Below are 24,409 nucleotides of genomic sequence, written 5' to 3' on the forward strand. Positions count from 1 at the left end.
CATCCTCGCCTTCATAAGACACACGGACTTTCTGACATCAATAGACCTAAAGGAAGCATACCTCCACGTGCCCATCTTCCCATCCCACAGACAGTTTTTGAGATTCTGCTTAAATGGAGCACATTACCAGTACAGAGCAATGCCCTTCGGACTATCCTTAGCCCCAAGGACATTCACCAAATTGTTGGACGTCCTCACAGCCAGCCTCAGGTATCAGTCGATGTGCCTCATGGCGTACCTAGACGATATCGTCGTGCTATCAAAGACATGAGACAAGGCAAGTCGAGACTTACATCTAACCATACATACTCTTCAAAACCACGACTTTACTGTCAACTGGGACAACAGCCAACTGACCCCAATGACATGGCTAGCACACCTGGGAACGATCATAGACACAAACCTGGGTATGGTCTTCTTGTCCCAGGAAAGACAGATCACTATTCGAAAGCTATTGAGGTCACTAAGAAATCAGCTTTCCTTTCTGTCAAAACTTCTGGGTACCTGGTATCCTGCATAGACATTCTACCATGGGCGAGATACCATTTACGCCCCCTACAATGGTTTTTACTACCCTTCCAAAAGAGGAAGTCCAGCCACAAACACAGGAGAGTGGCCTTCAACAACAGCTTAAGGAAGTCCCTGCAATGGTGGGTATCCCCGGCATTAAAGCAGGGGTCATCCTTCCTGGGGCAGAATCCAATCACCTTGACAACAGATGCCAGTTTGAAGGGGTGGGGAGCCCACATCTCCTCTCAGATGTCCCAGGGTCTATGGGGATCCAGGCACTTACAAGACACCAATATCAATTTTTTGGAGCTAAAGGCAGTTTCACTGGCCCTTCGCAGCTTCGCCCACATAGTACAGGGTCAACATGTCCTAGTCCTAACGGACAATGTCTCAACGCGCTCCCATGTCAACAGACAGGGGGGAACAAAGTCACTAAGACTCATGAGGGAGTCGGAGTCACTTTTTTGATGGGCAGAAATCAATCTAGCCTCTCTGTTAGCAGAACATATATCAGGAGTAGAGAATGTTTATGCGGATTGGCTGAGTCGGAAGACTCTAGACCCAGCAGAATGGCAACTGGACCCCAGAATATTCCAAGAAATAACCTTACAGTTTGGGAGTCCTGTGATAAATCTCTTTGCAACCTACCACAACACACAGCTTCCATGCTTCATCTCCCGCTTTCCCTCTCCAGGAGCGGGAGATGAAGCATGGAATGCCTTTCCTCCCATCTGCATCATCCCAAAGTTGATCCAGAATATTCTGAAGGAACAGGCAGAGGTTTTGCTAGTGGGTCCATACGTCAAATCTGGTTTGCCGACTTGAAAGATCTATCGATATCACCATGCTGGAGGATCCCAGACCACCGGATCTTGCTCAGCCAGGGAGAAATGATACATCCCGAGCCACAGTGGTGGCAGCTGACCGTGTGACACTTGAGCGGGATCATCTGAGATGCCAGCTTTTACCAGAGAGGGTCATAGACACAATACAGGCTGCTCGCAGACCCCCCACCAGAGGCATCTATCAGGCCACATGGTCAGCCTTCTGCTCCTTTTGTGGACAACAGGAGGTGGATCCGGAGAGAGCATCACCTCTCATTGTCTTAACATTCCTTCAGGCAGGCCTGGAGAAAGACTTTGCCCTCAATACGTTGCGTAGACATGTGGCCGCATTATCAACCATCATCGATAAGGACCACTACCGCCCCCTTACTAGATATCCATGGATTAAGGACTTTTTGAAAGGGGCCGCTAACATCAGACCGCCGACGGTTCACCGGTTCCTGTCTTGAGATTTGACACTGGTCTTGCAAACCTTGACAGGTTCCCCCCCCCGAACCTATACATTCTGTTTCTTTATGTTTCCTGACACTAAAGACTGCTTTCCTGGTCACAATTACATCGGCCAGGAGAGTTTCAGAAATATCAGCATTGTCAGTGAGACCGGATCTATGCAAATTTCATTCAGATAAGGTCGTCTTGAGACTGGACCCAGCCTTTGTCACAAAAATAAACTCCGCTTTTCACAGAGCACAGGAGATTATTTTACCGGACTTCTGCTCACACGGAACCCACCCCTCAGAGCTGAGGTGGCATAAGCTTGATGTTCGACGAGCTTTAAAGATCTATGTTCACAGGACACAAACTTTCAGGAAGTCAGAGGCTCTGTTCGTGTCCTTCCCGACTCGTGTCATGGGCAACAAGGTCTCTTCTCAGACTATCAGCCGTTGGCTCCGAGACTGCATAATGGAAGCATATAGGTCAAAGGGCCAGCAAGCTCCACAGGGAATAACAGGACACTCTACCTGTAGCACTGCCACTTCGGCGGCCTGGAGGACTCAGGCCTCTCTGGAGGACATTTGCAGGGCAGCCACATGGGCGGCACCATCTACGTTCATTAGACATTATCAGATCAATTCCTTTGCTTCGGCGGAGGCGGCTTTCGGGAGACATGTGCTACAAGGGGTGTGCGCATCCTCAGCGCCTCTGGTCCAGCCTTCTCCCTTCCTCTAACTCAAACTTGGATATATCCCACGTTGAATTCTCCTTGCAAATGCATTGGAGAAGGACCGTTGAACTTACCTGAACGGTCTTCTTGATGCACTGCAAGGAGAGTCCAAACCCTCCTGGCTCTAGGGACCAGGGCTGCTGTTTGCTTAATGTTTATGGCTCTAAGATTCTTTGCCTTCTTATGGTTCAATAAAATTACGTTCTTATTTACTGCGCCTTCGTTTTCCATTAGACTGGAGGGTTAAGGGGGTGGTGCCTGTGTAATATTTAAATTAAACTCAGTCCCTACCAATCAGACTGTAGAATAACCCACGTTGGACTCCCCTTGCAGTGCACCGAGAAGACCGTTCAGGTAAGTTCAACGGTCCTTCTGCTGGGTTATCATCAGGAGGTGATAGTACCACTTCTTCTGATAGTTCTTCCTCTGAAGCCTGGTACATAAAACCCATAAAGTTCTCAGTACTCTAGACCATTTCAGTGGAGAAAACCACTAAATTAAGAATGAAGTCCATCAGCCTGGCTGTTGATACCTGAGACCAGTGTTCCCTCTAATTTTTTGGGGGGGTGGGCAGAAAAGTATAGTGTCTGAGCGGCAGTCCCTTCGGGACTGGGTGGCACAGAAATATTAAACAAACAAACAAACAAACAAACAAACAAACAAACAAAAAACCCACCCTGTTTTGCCTCAGAGAATTTCAAAATAAAATACTGTACTGTGTGTCTATAACAGTGAGCTCATAATAGGGCAACTCTATCAATATCAAAATGCCACTTAAATAGTTGAGCTAGTTTCAAACTAGATTTTGATTTTCTTTCTCTCTTCCTTACTCCCATTCTTTTTCTTTCTCTTTTCCTTCCTCTCTTTTTTCTATCTGTTTCTCTCTCTTCCTCTCTTCCTCTCTCTCTCCTTCCCTCTCACTCTTTCCCTCTCGGCCTCTGGGCAGGTTTGAAAAACTCTGAGTTGATGATGATTTTTAAGTGAGCGATTGCTCACTGCTCAGCTTAGAGGGAACTATGCCTGAGACCTTGGAGATTATGTCTTGATTCTACTAGTCTTTTTGACATAGTTAAATAGCCACCGCCACAGTTCAGTAGCGTATTTTGTTTTTTCTTTTCCTCAGTTATTCTGTATGCTTTTCCCCACCCCACACACAGTGTTAGCGTGCACTATGCATGATGCAGCTACAATATTATTAGTCAGAAGAAATAATTCTTTTTATTTTAGTCGTTAACAAGTGCCTCATCAATTTTTTAAGAAAAGTTCATTTGATTTGTTAAGGCACCATAATAATTGTTATATTTAGATGTATTTATTTTAACTGTAAAGAACAAATTGCTGCATTTTATTGTAGAGACTGAAAGGGAGAATGTAAACCAATTAGAAGACATGTTGACCCTCATTTCCTGCAGCGTTATAGTCAGGAGGTAATAATACCAATTCTGATAGTTCTTCTAGACCCTAGTTTATAATACTGAGTACATGGATTTCTAAATCACTTAAGTGGAAAAAGCTATCAATATATGAACAATTAAGTCCACCCTCATAAGTTATCTGGGCCCAAGGGGATATAACTTGATTCTACCAGTACTCTTGAGACCATGGCCACAACCACAATTCAGTAGCTCTCCTCTCCTCTCCCCTCCCCTCTCTTGTTCTATGTTGCCCCTCCCCCCAATGTTAGTATGCACTATGCATTAATGCAACTATGACATTGTTAGTTGGAAGAAAAAAATATTTGAGTTTAGTTAACAAGTGCCTCATCAAAAATTAAAATTTTTAAAAAGTTCATTTGGTTTGTTAAGGTGCCATAATAGTAGTTACATTTAGACATTTATGTTAAACCTAAAACAAATTGCTGCATTTTATTATTAAGACATTTCATTATATTTTCCAAAATTTAGCACAAATGGGCAGAGAGTTTCCATTTAGGCATTCCATTTGGATTTTTGAGTTTTATATTCTGATTTTAATACAGTTTTGGAGTATTATGTGACTTGAATTTTTACTCTTTCTATAAAATACATACCAGTAACTTAAGTGTAAATACACTATGCGTGTTTCTTTTACTCAGACACCAGCTTTGATATAAATGTTGTAACACAGAAGTGTAGATATAGATCTTGAATATGTGGATAGAACTGGTTTCTTTTACCAAGAATATAATTCTGCATGAAGTGTTAATAAATCCAGATCTGTACATGTTTCTGTGCATATCCACTTAAAGCACTGGAAATAAATTGGTTTTGATTGTTCTTGTTAAAAAATAATTCCTATAAAATTTTTGCTTTATTTTTCTATAGCTGATTCACTGAGTATTTTAAGTATTCTTCAAAACAAGGTACTTAGAGAAACATAGAACATAATATTTTATTTCCTTATGGACCCTCCATCCTTACTAAAATGGTGCCTGTTTTAATTTTTCTAAGCCATTCCAGTACATTTTTTTCCAATTACCCTAAAGCTCAATTTGTTTTTTCTTGTTTTCCTTAATATCTGTGTCAATAACACAGGAGAAACTTCTCTCCCATTCTGAAATATCTGTTGCTAGTATAGAATAAATGTAGAATCTGAGACAGTTATACACAGAGAGAGAGAGAGAGAGATCCTTTTCCTACTGTTATGAAATTTACAGGATTAGTCTCTGATCAAAAAATCTGAACAGAGAAGAATCAGGGACTTTCCTTGAAAATCAATGCTCTACATCTTTAAGGTTCAGGCTATTGATAAGGGATTGAATCTTCATGAAATCACTACCTGTTATTAGAGATGAGCTGAAAATTTTTAGAATGCATTTTATATGGGCATTTGAGATTTCAAAGGAAGAAATTAATAAAAGAAAAAGAAGTTGGCAGAGATTTGTGGTCACAACTACCCATATCATGACAATTTATAATGAGGGTCATTTTGATACTGATACTTATAATAACAATTTCAATTTGACAGAAGAACTATATTTCTCTTCTCAAGTAATAACATATAGACACAATCCTTGTACTTCATTTTAGATTTTATCCTATTCTTAACTATATATATATATGTTTGTTTTTGTAGATTTTCATGGGTATATATATGTAGATTGTTGTGAGTTCGGGGTTTGCCCCGTGTAATATTTTGAGTGTCTATGCGACATTTTGGTGAAATCACATTCACCATCATCAGGCTGAAGTTGTTAGCTTGGTGCTGCTTTGAATATAGTTTGTTTGCAACTGCCATTTGTTCCTTAAAAAAAGTGGTGGGGGTGGAGATTTGGTTTAAATGTTGCAAATAGATAACACAGCCACCCAATCTATTTGCAACATTTAAACCAAATCTCCACCCCCACCACTATTTATAAGGCACAAATGGCAGTTGCAAACAAAACTACTGTATATTCAAAGCAGCACGAAGCTAACAACTTCAGCCTGATGATAGTGAATGTGATTTCACTGAAACGTTGCATAGACACTCAAAATATTACACGGGGTAAAACACAAACTCAGAACAATCTACATATATATATATTTGTGATGAGGCCAAAATAAGGCCGAAATAGATCTATCCTAGTCTCCCTTAATTTTCAAATTCAGCAAAAAACATGTGACATATATATATATTCCTTCGTGAACTCTAGCATTAAGAGAATCCATCTGCTCTCTGTGATGCAGATTCACCAACAACCAAAATACAAATGAAAAGAATTCTCCCTTCCAACTGCCAAAACAGACTATATACCAGTATGCAAATTAGCCCTCATGTGCCATTCTATTCCCCTTTTTCCATGCTGCATGCTAACAAATCTCTCTTCAAAAGCTTTCTTATGTTTTCTTTTCAAATCCAAAGTTAGAGGGAATTGTCATTAGTGATGGTGAACCTTATCCACAAGAAACCATTTCAAACTTATCTTCCTTTTGGAGTTATTTGGGAAAAAGCTTAGTATATTTGTCAGCCTCTCAAAGAAAGCAAAATTTCAGACAGATGTTTTGGATATAGTGCTCCTCAGTTAACTCAGAAATATTAAAAACACCAAATAAAGAATTCAACATAGTGGTTGACAAATGTACATGGAATAACATGATCTTCCTTACAAAAACGATGAAGTTCAAGGGAAAAACACATACTCCATAATACATTTTCTATTTAAGAAAACAGGAATAAAAATCATGATGATCTATTGTTGAACTGCTAGAATATGACTGGGGAAGACTAAATACAAGACCACCTATAGTCATGAGACTTATCTGGGTGACTTTGACACTGTTTCCTAGACCAGGGGTCAGCAAACTGTGGCTCATGAGACACATGTGGCTCTTTGGCCTCTTGAGCGTGGCTCTTCCTAGTTTCCAAGAGGACTATGGAAAGAGGAAGTCACCTCCCACGACATCTGGAATGCTCCAAAATGCTCTGGAACCCCCAGCCAACACATCTCTATCCTTTGAAGGGGAGAAGGACGGCACATGCTGGGGGGTAGAACAAGCCACTGGGCTCATCTCCCCATTGCACAATGATAGGAGGGTTTGCCTCAGAGCCTGCATCTCAGAGCTGTTCACGCTTTTTTGCTCATTCATTCACCATAGTTGGAAGGGCAGGGTTAAGCCAAGCATCTGAATGCCTCTCCAACAAGAAATGAATCATCTCTCCAAGCCAGGCTCTGGACCTGCCTTGAACATCAGAAGCATTAAGGAGGGGCAGTAGCAGCTGGCATTAGCAGAGCCCCCTGCCTCCACCTGCTCTAGTGTGCCTGAATTTTCCTTGTGAGACTCAAATTCTGCCTCCCCCCCAGCCCAAATTGTAAGTGCACCTCCCACCCACCCCCAGCAAAAACTACTCAACAAATATTCTATTTGCAACACACCTATCTAAAGCTGAATTTCCCCAATCATAGAAGCTAATAATATACATTTCTTTCCATAAAAGCAGAGTAAAAGTTTAGCAATTTTCTTATTACTACTGCTACACTATTCATCCATTCATACATATGGAGGGGGGGGGGAGTTTTTGTAGTTCCCAGTTCTCTGTCCTAATGACCAGCTGGGTAGGCATAGTTAGGGGGGCATGTGACTGGGTGGGAGTGAGTGATGTCAAGTTGTCCATGCCTACCCAGGTTTGTGGCTCTCAGTGGGTTTTTTCCTGTGGGAAATGGGTCCAAATGTCTCTTTGTTTAAGTTTGCTGACCCCTGTCCTAGACCTGATAAGTTGATTTGTGAGGATAAAATGAGGATACTGTTCTAGTTATAATGCCTTTGGCTCCTGGAGGGAAAAATATCTTTCAAACAAATAAATATATTTAAAAGTATGGATCCTTGATACTCTGAGGCAAACCAATTCCTTATTCATAATATTTAGGGTTTGCTAAATAATAAAGATGGGGAGGGAAAGATGGGGAAGTAAAAGGTTAAAACACAAAGGGATCCAATAAAAACATTACTTACAATAGAATATAAGCAACAACAAAACCCTAAAATAAATTCTGTAACAGGAGATAAACTCAGAGCAAGGAAGTTTAAAACATTTTTTTAAAAATTTCAAGATTGACACATATATCTTCAGCATTATCCAAAATCAAGTACTATTTCCATTATTGGATAAATATGAATTCTAGAGATAAAAAAGAATATCACAAGTCTCCATACCTAATTTTACAGCTCAGCTTGATGTGAGGGGTCTACAAAAAATAAAGAGAGCACGCTAATAATTTATAAAATGTAAATGTGTTTCTAGCATTATGATTACCAAAGTTTGCCAGGTATAAGATTTCCTCCAATCTGGAGAAAGAGAACCCTCTGCAGATGATGATGCTGTCTGTCATCGTGTCTGTCTGTCTGTAAAGGAAGAAAGTTCTTTGTTCTTAATGAGTGGAACCACTTGTCCCCCATAATATGAAGATAACAGAACAGCAACAGAACATTTACCCACAAACATTCCGTGTCTCTAAGAAAATAATCATTGGGGACACAGAGCCAGGTGTTGTAGGATGGAACACAAATAAATACAAGAGACAGAGGTCAAGGCTGTCAGAGTGCAGCTCAGTGGGGAGGTGGGGTAAAATAATATTCTGGCAATAAAGCACACTTGTCAAATAGCATATCGTTGTCAAACGTGTAATATTTCCAGACATCATCAGTTATCACTTCCTTGCTGCATTTATTTTCTCATTGGTAATTGAAATGAGAGCAAGAGAGAGAATCTTCTCAAGTAGGGCAGACATTCCAGGTTCCACCTCCACATCTGTTGCTTCTGCTTAAATCAATCAACTAAATTATTAGCTGAAGTTCAACAGCATCCATAAGTTTCCCCCCTCAATTAATCCATCAGCTAGCAATTCCCATAGGAATGCGGAGTTGGAGGATGAAAACCCCATGTTTTTTAAAAAGAAAATAATAATCCATTATAACTTATTACATTTGATTGTGAATGCTGATATGGATTAAATAAACTGAGAAGGTGCTCTCTTTACAATTACTTGCACACAAGTAGAAGAGATATATTTTAATGCTTTGGTCAACAATTCTACTCTTTTCTTCTCCATTACCCACTGGAATAATGTCCATTACCTCCTTTAATTCTCCTGCGGCCCTTGATTGCCTTATAGACTCTGATCAAAAGGTTCTACTTGAAACATGCTTGCTCTCTTCAACAGCAATTTATTTAAATATGATACTCTGCAGGGGGAGCCCATTCAAAGTGAAGGCCCAGCAGACAGTTTATCATTTCCATCTGAAGCATTTAAGATTGTGCCATCTTGAAAGCTTTATAAAGAAAAAAGAAAGAATCAAAATGAAAGCAAAAAACCAAGCGGGTTAACAAGGTGATGTAATCTTATGAGCTGTTATCTATAACAGAAGGCAGATACTTGCATGTGAATGCATACACATGTACCCTTGGAGGCTTGGCTGCAAGTACATCTTTAACACAGAATAATTTTCTAAACTGGGAAGATTGTACAGTTTGGTTTTTACATTAATATATGTTTCTGCAGTAGATGGAGACTTCTTTAAGAAAAGAAACTTCAACAAAGAATTGGTAGAACAGGGATTTATTTAAACATTTTGTCCCTTCAGATATTTTTATAAGTATAGATATATCATAGACCCTAAGAAAAGTGACACTCTTTTATAATAAATTAGTTCTGAAAGTTGTTGTCAAAAATGCATTCACTTTACTGAATTTTCTTACTGCAGTCGTCACATGATACAACTGTCAGGTTCCGAATAAGCATCCATAGAAATAACCCAAAAACAAATGCTGGTTTGTATCAGGGGTTTTACTCCACTTCTCTGGCATGAACTGATAAATATGCAAAGTGAAATTTGTGTCTAATGCGTGTCTTGTATTCCGCCCACTACCTTTATTCCTCATGCGCAACACCCACATGAACAGCGGCCCTCTAATCCCTTAGAGAATTGTCTCTAGCCCACGTGCAGCGTAATGCTCTCCAAGCAGCGTTAGAAGTTGATGTCTGTATTTAATGCCCAATCAACTGCTGCCTACATCACCCACCAGTGCCAGTGGAGATGTGGCTGCATGTCGGGTTTCTCACTCCTGTTCCCCAACCTGAATGACAGCTCCAGGATAGAAGGCTCGGCGGAGCTGATAACAAGTCTTGTCAGAACTCCTATCTTTTGATGCTGGCCAAGTTGATGTTCTCTTTCTTTCAGCTACTCATGCCCTGGTCATCTCCTATAATAACTGCAGCAATGGATTATACTATGTATAGAACTATACTTCAAGATTATATAATAGCTTCAGCTCATGCAGCATATAGCAGTGTGAAATGTTTTGGGTGACCTAGTGTTTCTTTTTCTTTCTTTTTTCTCAAGTTAATAGGTTAAAGAGAGCAATTATGGGCTTCTCTAAGTATGCCCATATTACTCCAACACTCCGCAGTCTGCATTGGTTGCCGATCAGTTTCCAGTCACAATTCAAAGTGTTGGTTATGACCTATAAAGCCCTTCATGGCACCAGACCAGAATACCTTTGGGACCGCCTTCTGCCGCACGAATCCCAGCGACCGGTTCGGTCCCACAGAGTTGCCCTTCTCCGGGTCCCGTCGACTAAACAATGTCGTCTGGCGGGACCCAGGGGAAGAGCCTTCTCTGTGGTGGCTCTGACCCTCTGGAATCAGCTCCCCCCTGAGATCAGGATTGCCCCCACCCTCCTTGCCTTTCGCAAACGCCTTAAAACCCACCTCTGCCGTCAGGCATGGGGGAACTGAAACATCTCCCCCTTGCCCATGTTGTTTTGGTGTTAGATTGATTGTGTGCTTGTTTTTTAATATTCTGGGGTTGTTTTTTATGAATTTTTTAGCTTAAAATTGTAATTGGATTGGTGGGTATTGGATTTGTTATTATGTATTGTTTTTACCATTGTTGTGAGCCGCCCCAAGTTTGCAGAGAGGGGCGGCATATAAATCCAATAAATCTAATCTAATCTAATCTAATCTAAAGAGATCAAAGGTTACCTATTTTTCCTTATCATACAGTAGAATTGTTGAATTATCACTCAGGCAGTTGTGCAACTCATACTACTCCCTCATGCCAGCATGCCCAATATGATTCTCCAGAATATTCCCCAGAATATATTGCATTTAGACTTACCATATATACCACTTTATGGTGCTTTACAGCTCTCTCTAAGTGGTTTACACAGTCAGCATATTCATCATCCCAATGCTACTGATGTCAATTTTCCTTCTTTGCATAGGATCATGCAAATTCTTAAAACACTCCAGTCAAAAGAATGTTTCCTTCTGTAGTTATTTTATAATAAATATCAAAACAGGAAATATTGTTTAAATATGTTTGGCGATTTTGTTACTTGAGGAGCCATGCTTCTTAAATGATGCTTTCCCCCCCCCAAGGATCTAAGCCACATGTTTAGGGACACAAATTCATTACCAAGGTGGTGGGAGTAAAATTATTAGATTATTAGATTTCTAAAATTTGTGTGGCTTTGTGAAAAACCAGTATGTTTAGCCCACCTATTTTACCCTTCTCTCCCCTCGCCCTTTAGGCACCTATTTGGACTGGGAGTCATTGCTCACAGTCACTCATGCCCTCATCACCTCGAGGCTCGACTACTGTAACGCTCTCTACATGGGGCTACCTTTGAAAAGTGTTCGGAAACTTCAGATTGTGCAGAATGCAGCTGCGAGAGCAATTATGGGCTTCTCTAAGTATGCCCATATCACTCCAACACTCCGCAGTATGCATTGGTTGCCGATCAGTTTTGGGTCACAATTCAGTGTTGGTTATGACCTATAAAGCCCTTGATGGCACCGGACCAGAATATCTCCGGGACCGCCTTCTGCCGCACGAATCCCAGTGACCGGTTCGGTCCCACAGAGTTGGCTTTCTCCGGGTCCCGTCAACTAAACAATGTTGTCTGGCGGGACCCAGGGGAAGAGCCTTCTCTGTGGTGGCTCCGACCCTCTGGAACCAGCTCCCCCCTGAGATTAGGATTGCCCCCACCCTCCTTGCCTTTCGCAAACTCTTTAAAACCCACCTCTGCCGTCAGGCATGGGGGAACTGAAACATCTCCCCTTGCCCATGTTATTTTGGTGTTAGATTGATTTTGTGCTTGTTTTTTAATATTCTGGGGTTGTTTTTTATGAATTTTTTAGCTTAACATTGTAATTGGATTGGTGGGTATTGGATTTGTTATTATGTATTGTTTTTACTTTGTTGTGAGCCGCCCCGAGTTTGCGGAGAAGGACGGCATATAAATCCAATAAATCTAATCTAATCTAATCACGTTTTCAAAAATGAGACAGGAAGTTATACTTGGCCCATTATCCATCGATTTCTATTGAGAGTAAAAAGAAATCCAATCTTCATAGGTGCAAAAAAAAAATTATTATTTGTTGAATAAGAAACACTGAATCATTTGCCATCAAGCTATTGTTTACAGGAAAGCTTCTTGGAAGGTATAGTGATGCTATTACATTTACAACATTTATTTATCTACTTTATCCATGTATTATCCAGGAAATGGGGGGGGAGATTCAACTGAAAAATATCTTCTCCATACCTAAGAAGATATTTTAAATATATATCCTATGGTATCACCTTGTTTCCCAGGAAATCAGGCCAGCAAAAGTATTCCAATACAGGCTGCATTAAGGATGGAGTGTCAGACCTGTATTACAGCTTAAACTCTCAATTTCCTGGCTCTTTGTGGATTTTAGGCAGACCTTCACATTACTTTAATGTCTTTTGTGTATGTGTGTGGTTTAATATTTCTAAGAGCAGTAAATTATTTCCAGCATACATTTAGAAGGGGGGGGGGAAGACAAATTTCTCCTGTGGTTAGTGACCACAAAACAAAATAAGAAGCAGAAGTACAGGAGAAGATATTTAAGGAAGGGTTGCAGAACTTTAAAAACTTGACTTTGATGTCTTAGGAAAGTAAGCTAAGTTCAGCTCAAGCTTCTGAAGCAAAGGAACAAATAAATATTACAATATCCACCATGCCCGCAAACCATACTGTTTCTGGATACATACAAATATCGCAAATAGGAGATGCACCATACTTCTCCATGTTCCCTTTCACCATGATAAAAATGAATTACCAAAAGACAAATCAGATAAATAAGCCTAAGGACAACTTCAGTCAAACTGTAATTCCAGTTGTGAGCAGGTGCAATCAGTGATAGTCAGCTGTTGTGTATGCAATATGGCCCAGTTATCCATAGCTCTTCTTTTTGACCCTCTGATGTTATCAGCCTAGCTTGTGATGGGCCATTATCACAGTAATCCAATAAACAACCACCCATATTCTCAAGTTGACAAAGTTCAGAAACAAAAAGATGCCTCACATATTCTATCACCAAGAGGTTTTGGACAAAATAGCGCTAGTGGTCCTTACCTATGGGCGCCTTTTGCTGGAGGCTCGGGGGAGACACAGGTCACATGGCGTAGCCGCCATCTTGGTTTTCGGCCGAGATCTCGTGAGATTTCACGAGATCTCGGCCGATGATCAGGCCAGAGTGGCCTGATCGATGATGTGTCCGGGCGGGGCCTGCCAGCCCTATAAAAGGGTGTGCAGGCCCGCGGCTCTTCCTTTTCGCCCGGACTCGGTATTCAAAGCAGACACCCACCTGCCCTCCCTATCTTTCAGTGTGCTATTCTGGGTCGCCCTAGGGGGCCGAATAGGAATTTTTGGCGGTCTGGCCCCTTAGCCATTACCGTTTTTTCGCCTATTCCACACTGTGGAGACGGATAAAGTGGTTAGGGAGTGCTTGCACCTGTTAGGTTAATTGGCTTACCTTTGGTCATTTGGGTAGGCAGGTTAGGGGTGGAAAACTGGGTGGTGGTTTAGCAACTGCGTGTTCTCCGTTAGGCATCTTTGGGGATGATTGACAGGTTCTCTCCAAAGGCTTGTGGTTTTGACGACCTGAGCAGTTGGGGGGAACCTGTCTTTGGGTCCCGCCCATTTAATTCCCCTTCTAGGGGTTAGCCGGCAGGACCTCCCACATGCAAGTGCATGGCATGGTCTCAGGTGAGGGAAGGGTCCCTCACCTGGATTAGCATGGAGCTATGCCCATAAGTTGCCCCGGAAGTTTATTATACGTCATTTTCCGCCCCGGAAGCAATTGTTTGACCCTGCGGGTCCTCGTTAGGGTCATAGTTAATTATGCTAATTATGCTGATTTATTTAAATAAATTATGCAAATTTATTTTAATAAAAATGACCCAGTTTTAAATTCAGCTCTTGTGTCCGTGTCGTTACTCCGCCTCTCCTGCAAATGGAGATAGAGGGAGTAACAGTTATGAGTCTCCAAAGATGCTTGTAATCAGAAATATGTTGAAGGTGGAAAGCTGCAAAGGGAAGATATCACTGCAAATTACTTCTATCAGAACAGTAGGAAGGCATTGGAGAGTGATGATTTGAGAGAAATAAGTGATTGCCCACTTCCTTGATTTATTCTATAGCTTCAGAAATCAAACTGCGGAATTTTAACAATGCATCAGCAAAAAATTGTATATTTTTCAAGGTGGAGCATTGTAAGCATTCCCTATGCATGCTTTTCTTTATCATTCTAGAAAGAGAGCAGAAGCTTACTTTTTAAAAAATTAGAAATTTGGAGAAAATATTCTAACTTTTTCCTTGATCTCCAATGATGTCAATCTGTTGAGATTAAGAAGCAATCAGACAAAATGCTTGCCATTGGCTTCTTCCACATAAAAAAATGATAATTGGGATGCCCACACAAAAAAAGTCTGTTTCTCTATGTGTGTTGAATATTACAGTTTGTGACTACTGGTTTTCTATTCTATCTATTGATATCTATGCCTGACAATTGAACAAAGTGATTGTTCCCCTGTAGAAAATGAAAAATAGCAAGAGTAAACAGAAAAACTACAAAGCAGAAACACTATTGAATAAATTTAGATTGAACCAAAAAAAAAGGAGAGCAATCAGTAAGATGAACAAATTGTGTTGGTTTATTAATATGGATGAAAATTGAATCCAAAATTCAAAATCTGAAGGCAGAATGAATGAATGGAGTGCAAAGGAAGAACAAAGAAAGTAATGCTTGGATGTGGTTGATAAGATCATCAAAACTGAGTGATACTTTAAAAAAGAAAAGGCAGTTATGTTTGGACCAAAGAATAATTTCCAAGGGTAGAAAGATGTGAAAAGATAGAATGAATGGGTGGCATGTATTTCCTTTTTATACATCATGTCTTTAATTTATTTAGCTTACTATTTCCTATTCTTGGGCTTTATATGGCAGGCTTCACTTGGCATGGGATCAGGTTATTTGAGAAACCATCTCGTCCAATGGAATTGGTCCATCTTACTCATTCCAGCAGAGGAAGCCTCCTTCAGATCCTGTCAGACAAAAACAATCAGCTAGCAGGTCAAAGAAAAACGCCTTCTCTGTTCTTTCTCACCTACTGTGCTCTACAACAGCGGTATCCAACCTTGGCAACTTTAAGACTTGTGGACTTCAACTCCCAGAATTCCTCAGCCAACAAAGCTTGGAGACTCCTGCTTTACAATATTCAATGGTGCCTCCACCATTTTGTCCTTCCGGAAGTGCCCTAGAACATGGCTATTCCAGTTGAGTTGAGCCCCAATGGGGATGCACTATGCTGGACATGGCTGACAAAGTGAGATGTAAAAGCCCAATGCTGTATCAAGCATGGTCTTGGTTTGTAATCTTTTAATGTTTTTATGTTTATACTTTATACTATGCAAGTCTCCCAGAGTCATTATGGATCGTGAGAAAAGGGAATATAGCTTTAATAAATAAATATAATATTTAACAAAGCATTATTGGTATGTGGATATGTGTGTATATAACTAATTATCCCTTATTTACTATTAAGTTTTTCAGTGGCCAATATTCCATTTACAAGAGAAAAACAATAGAGAAAAATTTGATAAGTAAATATAAAATTAAAGTATTAGGTTTCCTTTCAAAATCAATAATAAGTATTATCCTTCTTTTTAAATCTTTAAATGCACCATTATATGTTTCAGAAATAATGAAGTTTTTAACTGACACATTGGCCTGTCTCCTAAAAACAAATATCATTTTTAGGTGTTAAACATGATAAACTTGACATTTGGGGAAACTGACCTTTCAAACGCCCCCACACACACACACAGTAAAAAGTGTTTTAATTATGGAGATGTGGATGGAAGAAATCTGGAATAGAGTGGACAAAATAATGTATTGCATGTTATATCATTTCACACACACACCTTAAAAAAGTGATTCAAAGATTTATTCAGTTTTTCAAAACATCTAGCCAACTTCATCTTAAGAACATAGAATAAAATGCATTTCAGCAATGAAAATAATTAGAACTAATCTTTGAACACAGGAAAGCCCCTTTTGGAATTGACTGTTGTGAAATTCCAAGGATGGAATACAAAATACCATGAGATACCTGAAACTCTCACAATATCTAAGGGCCAGATGGACTGAACAATGAAGGCATTTGATGCATAGTAGAAATAAACTAGGTTAGAGGAAGGAAGAAGTTGTATAATCTTCCTTATTTGAACAAAAGTATTCTGAAAGATTGTGGTTATCTGTGAAAGGAAGGGAAAGGAGCATAAACAAAAGTAGGAAAGAGATAGAAGATGAATCATTGGTAGCTTATCTCATAAATGGCAGTCGGCCCAGGTAACTAGAAGTCAACAAAGAAATGTTTGATTTCACTGAGAAAGACTTGTATTTCTGGAACATTTCTTCCTAGGAAAAGCTCTCACATTATTTATTTATTTATTTATTTATTTATTATTTAGATTTGTATGCCACCCCTCTCCGAAGACTCGGGGCGGCTTTTGTCACATACTTTTGTCCCAGTTGAGTCTTGCTAAAGTAGCTCAATGTTTTATCATAATAAATCTCACACCCCCAACTCTTCACAATTGGCAGTCTTCAATAGTACCACCTATCTGTGACCCTCATATTTCTGCTCTCCCGTTCCCATAATCTATGTAATAATCACACTGCAACTCATGGATATTCTTCCTGTACCTACCAGGGCTAAGCCAGCTGGCTCTGCCTTCACTTTTAATGTGTTAATCAAATTCCAGCCAAATGAGAGTCAGAAGAATTAATTCAGAAACTGTATTTTATTAGCCAGGGGGACACAGAGATCTGGACAGGCCTTTGCCATCTGCCCCCTTTACTCTGACAGTTGCTGGGCTCTTTCTCTACTGGGAAGATGACGTCATTAAATGCATTGAAGTGGGAATGAAGCAATTGGCCTGTGACTGCTGAACTGTCAGCTCCTGCTCTCACATGGGCACATGAGGACAGGTCAGAGTGGTACTACGACAGGTATTCCCCTGATCGTTAGGTGGGGTCTCGATCACAATGGTCTCTTGTTGATGACCACCTAGACTTGGATCTTTTGGAGGTTGAAGGCCTTATTCCAAATCTACCTAACTCATCTGTGCTTTTTCATCCTGGATTTCATTGCTGTTTAAAGCAAAGCCCACCGCCAATTTAGGTTCTCCTCTATTCACCTTTACCAGAGCTCTGGTTCCCAGGACCCTCTCTTTGGTTGAAGGTGAACTTTTCCTGGCTCCTCCACTCTTTGTGGATGCAGTCCTGAGACAGTGGCAACTTCTGGCTTCAGGGACTGGCCCTTGCCAGCGAACAGACCCTAGTACAAGGTAGCCATGGAGCTCACACAGAATTTCCAGGTTCCAGGGGGAGATGCTCTGGTCTCTGCCTTATATTGGACTGACTGACTGACTGACTGACTGACTGACTGACTGACTGACTGAATAAATAAATAAATAAATAAATAAATAAATAAATATTCTAGGGCAAACATGCCAGGTGATCCTTAAGAGCTATTGCGACCTGATGCCAGAAGAATAGTGCAGGTGCTTAAGAAAGCTCACCAGGCCATTTCCTGGGCAATCTGGATCTCCTTTATTTCCTGTACTTCACTGAAATGACTCAGACATGTCCAGGAGTGGATTCCCATCTCCAACCTTAGGGCTCACCAAGATCTGACTAAATTACTTGCTGCAGTCCAGTTTTTGGCCAACACTATGTTACTGGCCAGATTCACTGCCAGGGCCCTAGGGTCCTCTATGGTAGCAAGACAAATTCAGTGATTGAAGGGCTGTCACTCTTGTAGAGTCATGGGATAAATGTAAGATTATGCCCATGTTCTGCCGAAAGGATTCCTTTCATTCTACTAACTACTAAAGACGTCCCTGACCTTCTGAACTCTATGGGTCCAGTCAATAACAGCCCCAAGATAAAGCTGGCAGGGGCAAGCAATATCAGTGGCCATTTTGAGATGTAGGGTGGCATGCCTTCTGATGTGCAATATGAACTCACACCCTATCTTCTCATCGGTAGTAAACTGGCTCCAGCTGACCATCCCCCACTCCCATCCTCCTCCTCGGAAAGCGGCAGGGAGACCAGCACTGGCAGGAGTTGCAGGGGGCCCATTTCCTCCCCCATCTTTTCTCGCCTAGCTACCCAGCCTGAGGCAGGGGGTGACTCAGGAAGGAGAGCGTGGGAAATGCGAAGCAAATTGTCACCCCAGAGAGCGACACTGGTGAGGTTGCAAGTCAAGGTTTTAATAGTTCACTTGAATGATGATGATCGTTCAAGCCACTCCCACCTGGTCACATGGCCAGCAAGCCACTCCTACTCAGTCACATGACCATCAAGCCACACCCACAAAAAATCCACAACCACAGTGTGGCGGTAAACATTTTGGCTGCCCAATACTGATTATGAGTATAGGAACCTCCCTCTTGTCAGCACCTAGGGTCTTTACCAATATGTTAGCTGTAGTGGTTTCTGACTTCAGAGCTACTACCTGTACATGTCCAATGTTACCTGGATTATATCCTAATCCAGTCTTCATCCAGTCACCAAGTAGTGCAAGACATCCAGGTAATGATTTAATCTTCAAAACTATGGGTTTTCGATTAACCTTGAGAAGAGTCATCTCTCCCCAACCACATGCCTGACCCATCTAGAGGCCATTATGGATTCTCTGGAATGCAAGGTTTATCTCTCCCAGGAGCTAGAGGCTAGTATTTCTAAATTAACACATCAGGTACTACAGCAGTACAGGACCCAAGTGAACCTGCTTTCCATGCTCCTGGATAAAATGATTTCCACCATCAATATTACCCCTTGGGCATACCTTCATTCCAGAGAATTGCAATTCTCTTACCCTTCCAGAGGCTGGGAAGCAACACGTCAGTGGCCAAAGTCCTGGTGCCTTCACATGTTTGATGATTGTTCTGATGGTGGACATCTTCGGCCATCATGAATGGACACCAGCCTGTATGGTTGGAGGGCTCACATCCAGTCGGCAGTAGTGCAGGGCAGATGGACTCTGACAGAATCGAAGTTCAACATTAGCAAGCTGGAACTATACAACATCTATCTGGCGCTCAGGCAGTTGCATAATCTGACTGCTCGGCAGCATGTTCTTATCCTCCTGGACAATGTGGCCACAAAAGCTCATATCAATCAGCAAGGGACGACCATGTTCAGGCCACAATGTCAGAGGCCAAATCCCTGGGTCTTCGGGCAGAGTGCAACCTATAGATACTAGTGGTGGACCACATCTCTGGGTGTTCAATGTGACGACAGACTGGCTAATTTGGACAATGATCGATCAGGTGGAGTGGAGTTTCTACTCTTTTATCTTCAGGGCCTTAACAAGCAGATTTTGTCTACTGGTGGCAGGCCTCTTTGCCATCCTGGAGAACCCCCAACTACCCAGATTTTATACTCAGGGCACGAAAGGGATAGACGCTATCCATTGGGACTGGTTGTCTTGTATGCATTCGCCCCATTACCTCCTCTCCCCCAAATTATCAGGAAGATCCTGGAGGTGAGGGCAGAAGTGGCCCTCCTGGCCCCCAAAATACAATTATAAAACGAGAAAAATAAATTAGGTCAAGATATAACAGCTACTCATGGGCATTTAGTAGCAAAGCAAAATTTTATCAGACATTTTTCAGTCTAAATGTGGCCTTGAAATGGAGTTCTTGTACTACAACAGAAAATATTCTGGTTCTGGGGCACCTTTCCATTCTATGTCTGCTACTGCCGCACGAGATGAGGTTGACTGGGCAAAGGAGCCATCCTGAATTCACTGTCTCAGCTCTGGATCTGTAATTTTCACATTTGCACAGCCCTTTCTAATTCTAACTTGCCCCACTCTTGCACATTTTAACATCAATCTTCAATATTTCTATTTGAGCATTACTTGGGCTCTCGAAAATAGTCAACAGTTAAATTTATATTAACATTTGAGCCTCTTTAAGCTTAAGCACTCTTTAGAACTCAGCTCTCCATTTTACAAGAAGGATCAGTAACTGTGATGGATTCCAAAGTATCAAAAGTCTGGACAAGCATCCTAAAGACATTATATTCCATTCACTGGACTATTTCATGCTGCAGCCAAAGCACGGCCTTGTTCAAGTAACACCGTAATGCGGGTGATTTGCAAATAACAATTTATAACTCATTTTATTCTATGAACACAGCCAACTAATTATGGTTCATCAAGCCTTAGCTCAGTGTGTTGAATAACGCAACCCTTGGCTATGTGAATCTGCCCACTGAGTAGAGTCAGGAAGAAGCCAAAACAGGCTGACATGGAAAAAAAATGTACATGGATTCCTGCTTTCTTTCTTTCCTAATTTTTTTTTTCCAGAAGGGTACGATGTTCTACATCTGGCAATGTCAGAAAAGAGTTTTGCTCATAAATCATAGCCAAAATGTACTACTATCAACCCACCACCAGCCTCTTGGGACCCGTCACATGTTTCACCCTTCCAGGACTGAAGATCAAAGGACTGTTCTTTATGTCTAAGACACCTAGAAGAAGAAGCAACCCCTTCATCTTAGGCAGAGGATGTCCTGAATCCAAAGGCAATCCTTTTAGAAGCCTCTTCTGCAAACTGTCATCAGCTTTGTTCCTGAAAACCAATCCTTGCAAGTGAAATTCCAACAAAGCAATTGCCTTTGTTTTGGAGAATGGCCATAACAACAATGTGATTTGGTGCAACATGAAAAGGAAGGAACACTTTTATTATTTCATATATTATTATTTCCAGAGTAATAAAAAGCTAAACTAAGTGACTCAGCCTCAGGTGTTAGGAGAGGAGAGGGGGAAGGGAGAGGGAGGGAGGGGAAAAAAATGCATGCTCTGAAATGTATGCAGCCTATCCTATCAATATTTTAATCAACTTTTATAAAAGCCATTTCTGTTCTGCTCTCTATTTTGATTTTGATTTTTTTGTCCTCTGTTAGTCATTGAATGAATTAGTGCAAAAATATTTTCTTCTCCTCCTCCTTTAAAAGTAGCTATCATTAGCTAGATTACTCAATAATTATGCACTTTGCAAATGATATTACAATATGCTAAACAATAAATCAAAATGCTACATTATGATTTAGTCTGATGAGCAGATCATTGGAGGACAATATTAATTTAAACAAAATATAAAAAGTTATCCATTCACAAATTCGTTGATTCTTCATGATAACTCCATCTAAATAAAAATAGAATTTGTAAATTCTAGTCAACACAAGAAAATGCAGGGAGACAGGTCAAAAGAAGGTGATTATCATTTTTTTCATTTTGTCTCCCCAGGAATCATATCTAAAACATGACTTTTGTAAATAAGAGTAGAAGATAACATCCCCTTAGATTTTAGATAACAAAAAAATAGGAGTATGCAATTGTATTGGTCTAATTTGAACAGATTATCCGAATTGGAAAATTGATTTATTTATTTATTCCAAAATCAGATTATTGAAATGAGTTAAATCTTTAAAAGAGGCTTTTGCGTGAAAGCCATCTCAGTTGTCTTAAACAGCTCAAAAGGATCTATTTGATAAGAGCTTCAATTTATTTCATTACTTCAGAAAGTTAGTTTGGTGTAGAGATTCAATTAAATATTACTCAAAATGAAATCAAAAGTTTGCACAATCTTCCTGGGAAAGGAAAACAAAATAAGGATTGTGTCAATAGTTAAAGTAGCTATTGGTGAAGTGAATGCCTCCTTTGGTTTCAGTGACCAGCATCAAGAAAGCCATGAACCTTATGCCATCAGTTCTGTAATCCATTAAATCATCTCGTAACGGGATTGGCAAATCTCTGCCATTTATCTTTCCTTTGTGTCTCCTGTCATCATAGTGAGAGATGTATGGAAAAGAAACGTGGTCTCTCTCTTCTTCTCTCACTCTACTTTTCTAGGAAATAAATCTCTTTATAATGGGAAGTGTTGCCAGCTGACTCCATTGTGGAGCCCCCAAGATGTCTACTGTCCTGGATTAGCTGCTGGCTGCTATGCCTAATTCAATGGGGGGAGAAAAAACAGCAATGGATTTATATTCCACTTCATAGTGCTTTAAAGCTCTCTCTAAGTGGTTTACAGAGTCAGCATATTGCCACCAATAATCTGGCTCCTCATTTTACCATCCTTGAAAGGATGGAAGGTTGAATCAACCTTGAGCCTGTGAGTCTTGAACTGCTGAACTGTGGGCAACCAGCAGTTAGCAGAAGTAGCCTGCAGTACTGCATTCTAATCACTGCACCACCACTTCCGAATACTACAGAATGTTCTGTTGTCCCAGTAAAACTCTTTCCCAATGGATTAGGCACTTGTTGGTTGGAGTTGTTTTTTCACACTTGTTCATCAGTCTTAGGAAAGTGATGGTGGAACGTATCAAAACTATACCTTATATTCATTCCACTACTGTGCCTGCTCTGTTAGGGCTAGTTTATCAGTTTTATCTGGGGGAGATGGGTAGTTAACATATTTCCTCCCCTCCCTTTCCTGGATGCTATTCTATTTTCTGTTTCAGATTCATTCCACATAGTTCTGTTGCAATTCTTCCAAGAATGCAAGAGAACTATAAGAAAAGCTCTTTTGGGATATACTCTTTCTTCCACTGCCAAAAAAGTGACTAGCCTTGAACAGTCAGTGACTGGGGACTGTGGGCTAAAGTGATGCTCACACTAGCCTTAGGTAACCAGTAATCTTGGTAAAATGCACAGCACATGAGTGCCAGCACAATTTTTTCTGGAAGAAAGAAGCTATAAAATCTACTTCAGAAGTAGACAAGAAAACATGATCAATACTCAAAGCTTTTAAGACTTTGGGAAACTGTATAGAGGTGTTTCTAAAGAGGAGAGGAAGGAGCTTTATTTCTTGGTTGAACCTAGCTAATATTTCTTTTCGACAATAAAAATGATATTACTTTTTCTACTCAGGAAAAAATACAAATTTAAATTTATTTTACCTATCAGGATGAATCTTTCCAATATCCAATTATTATATACAGCAAGGATCTTTTTATATCTGCTATGCAGGAGATTGCCAAGAAAAGGAACTCTAAATCAGCATCATAATTCAGGCTAAACATGTAAAGGACACTGAATATTTAGTATCCATATATACTATTTATGCTCCACCCCTTCATTCTTCCACCTCTTTTTTGGTGTCTTCTTTGGAATAAAATTTCTATGCATCTCTCCTCTTAAGAAGCCTATTTGCTGCTCAAGTACTTCATCTTGTAACCACAATAATTTAAATGTTGGGGAAGTGAATCCTCCTGAGGTTTCTAACAAGTATGCAGCAATATATGAAAAATTAATTGGGAAGTTTGCATATTTTTCTTGTCAGGCATATCAGTAGTTCTCATTCAAATGCAATGAATTTCTGGAAACTGACAACCACTTCCAATCCAAAATACACTGCTCAAAAAAATAAAGGGAACACTTAATCAACACAATATAACTCCAAGTAAATCAAACTTCTGTGAAACCAAACTGTCCACTTAGGAAGCAAAACTGATTGACAATCAATTTCACATGCTGTTGTGCACATTCAACTTTGTACAGAACAAAGAATTCAATGAGAATATTTCATTCATTCAGATCTAGGATGTGTTATTTGAGTGTTCCCTTTATTTTTTTGAGCAGTATAGATGTTTGTTCATGGATATAAAAATCCTAGATGGTTGTTAATGCAAATAGCAGTCTGACAAAAGGGGCACTCTGGTTTTGGTTTAAACTCAGTTCTTGGCTTCAAAAGGTAGGGAGGTGTGTGTGTCAGAGAGAGAGAGAGACAGAGAGACAAACATTGAGACAGAGAGAGAGGGAGAAAGAAAGAAAGAAAGAAAGAAAGAGACAGAAAGAGAGAGAGACAGACAGAGACAGAGAAACAGAGGGAGACAGAGAGAAAGATACAGAGAGAAAGACTGAGACAGAGACAGAGGAGGATAATAGCAATAGCAATATATTTATATACCACTTTATAGTGCTTTATACTGTAGCTCTCTCTAAGCAGTTTACAAAGTCAGCATATTGCCCACAACAATCCTATATTAAAGGATGGAAGATTTGAGCTGGTGGGACTTGAAATGCTGAATTGCTGG

The 24,409-nt window shown here is 40.4% G+C and overlaps 1 long non-coding RNA gene across 8 annotated transcripts in view; it reads right to left on the minus strand.

Annotated features, from left to right (window-relative positions):
- Positions 1-24,409, minus strand: part of LOC139154940 (uncharacterized) — a 64,881-nt gene that overhangs the window by 31,624 nt on the left and 8,848 nt on the right. For 4 of the 8 annotated variants that reach the window (XR_011556991.1, XR_011556990.1, XR_011556986.1 and 1 more), the window contains 2 exons: positions 19,179-19,343; positions 14,945-15,336 (listed from right to left, as the gene is read on the minus strand). This is a non-coding gene — a long non-coding RNA (uncharacterized lncRNA). Of the gene's footprint in view, positions 1-8,232; positions 8,322-14,944; positions 15,337-16,090; positions 16,160-16,381; positions 16,549-19,178; positions 19,344-24,409 lie in introns of those variants that run through there. The other 4 variants (XR_011556988.1, XR_011556989.1, XR_011556993.1 and 1 more) reach the window with 4 other exon arrangements.

This window comes from Erythrolamprus reginae, chromosome Z (genome assembly GCF_031021105.1).
Source record: "Erythrolamprus reginae isolate rEryReg1 chromosome Z, rEryReg1.hap1, whole genome shotgun sequence".
NCBI classification, from domain to species: Eukaryota; Metazoa; Chordata; class Lepidosauria; order Squamata; family Dipsadidae; genus Erythrolamprus; species Erythrolamprus reginae.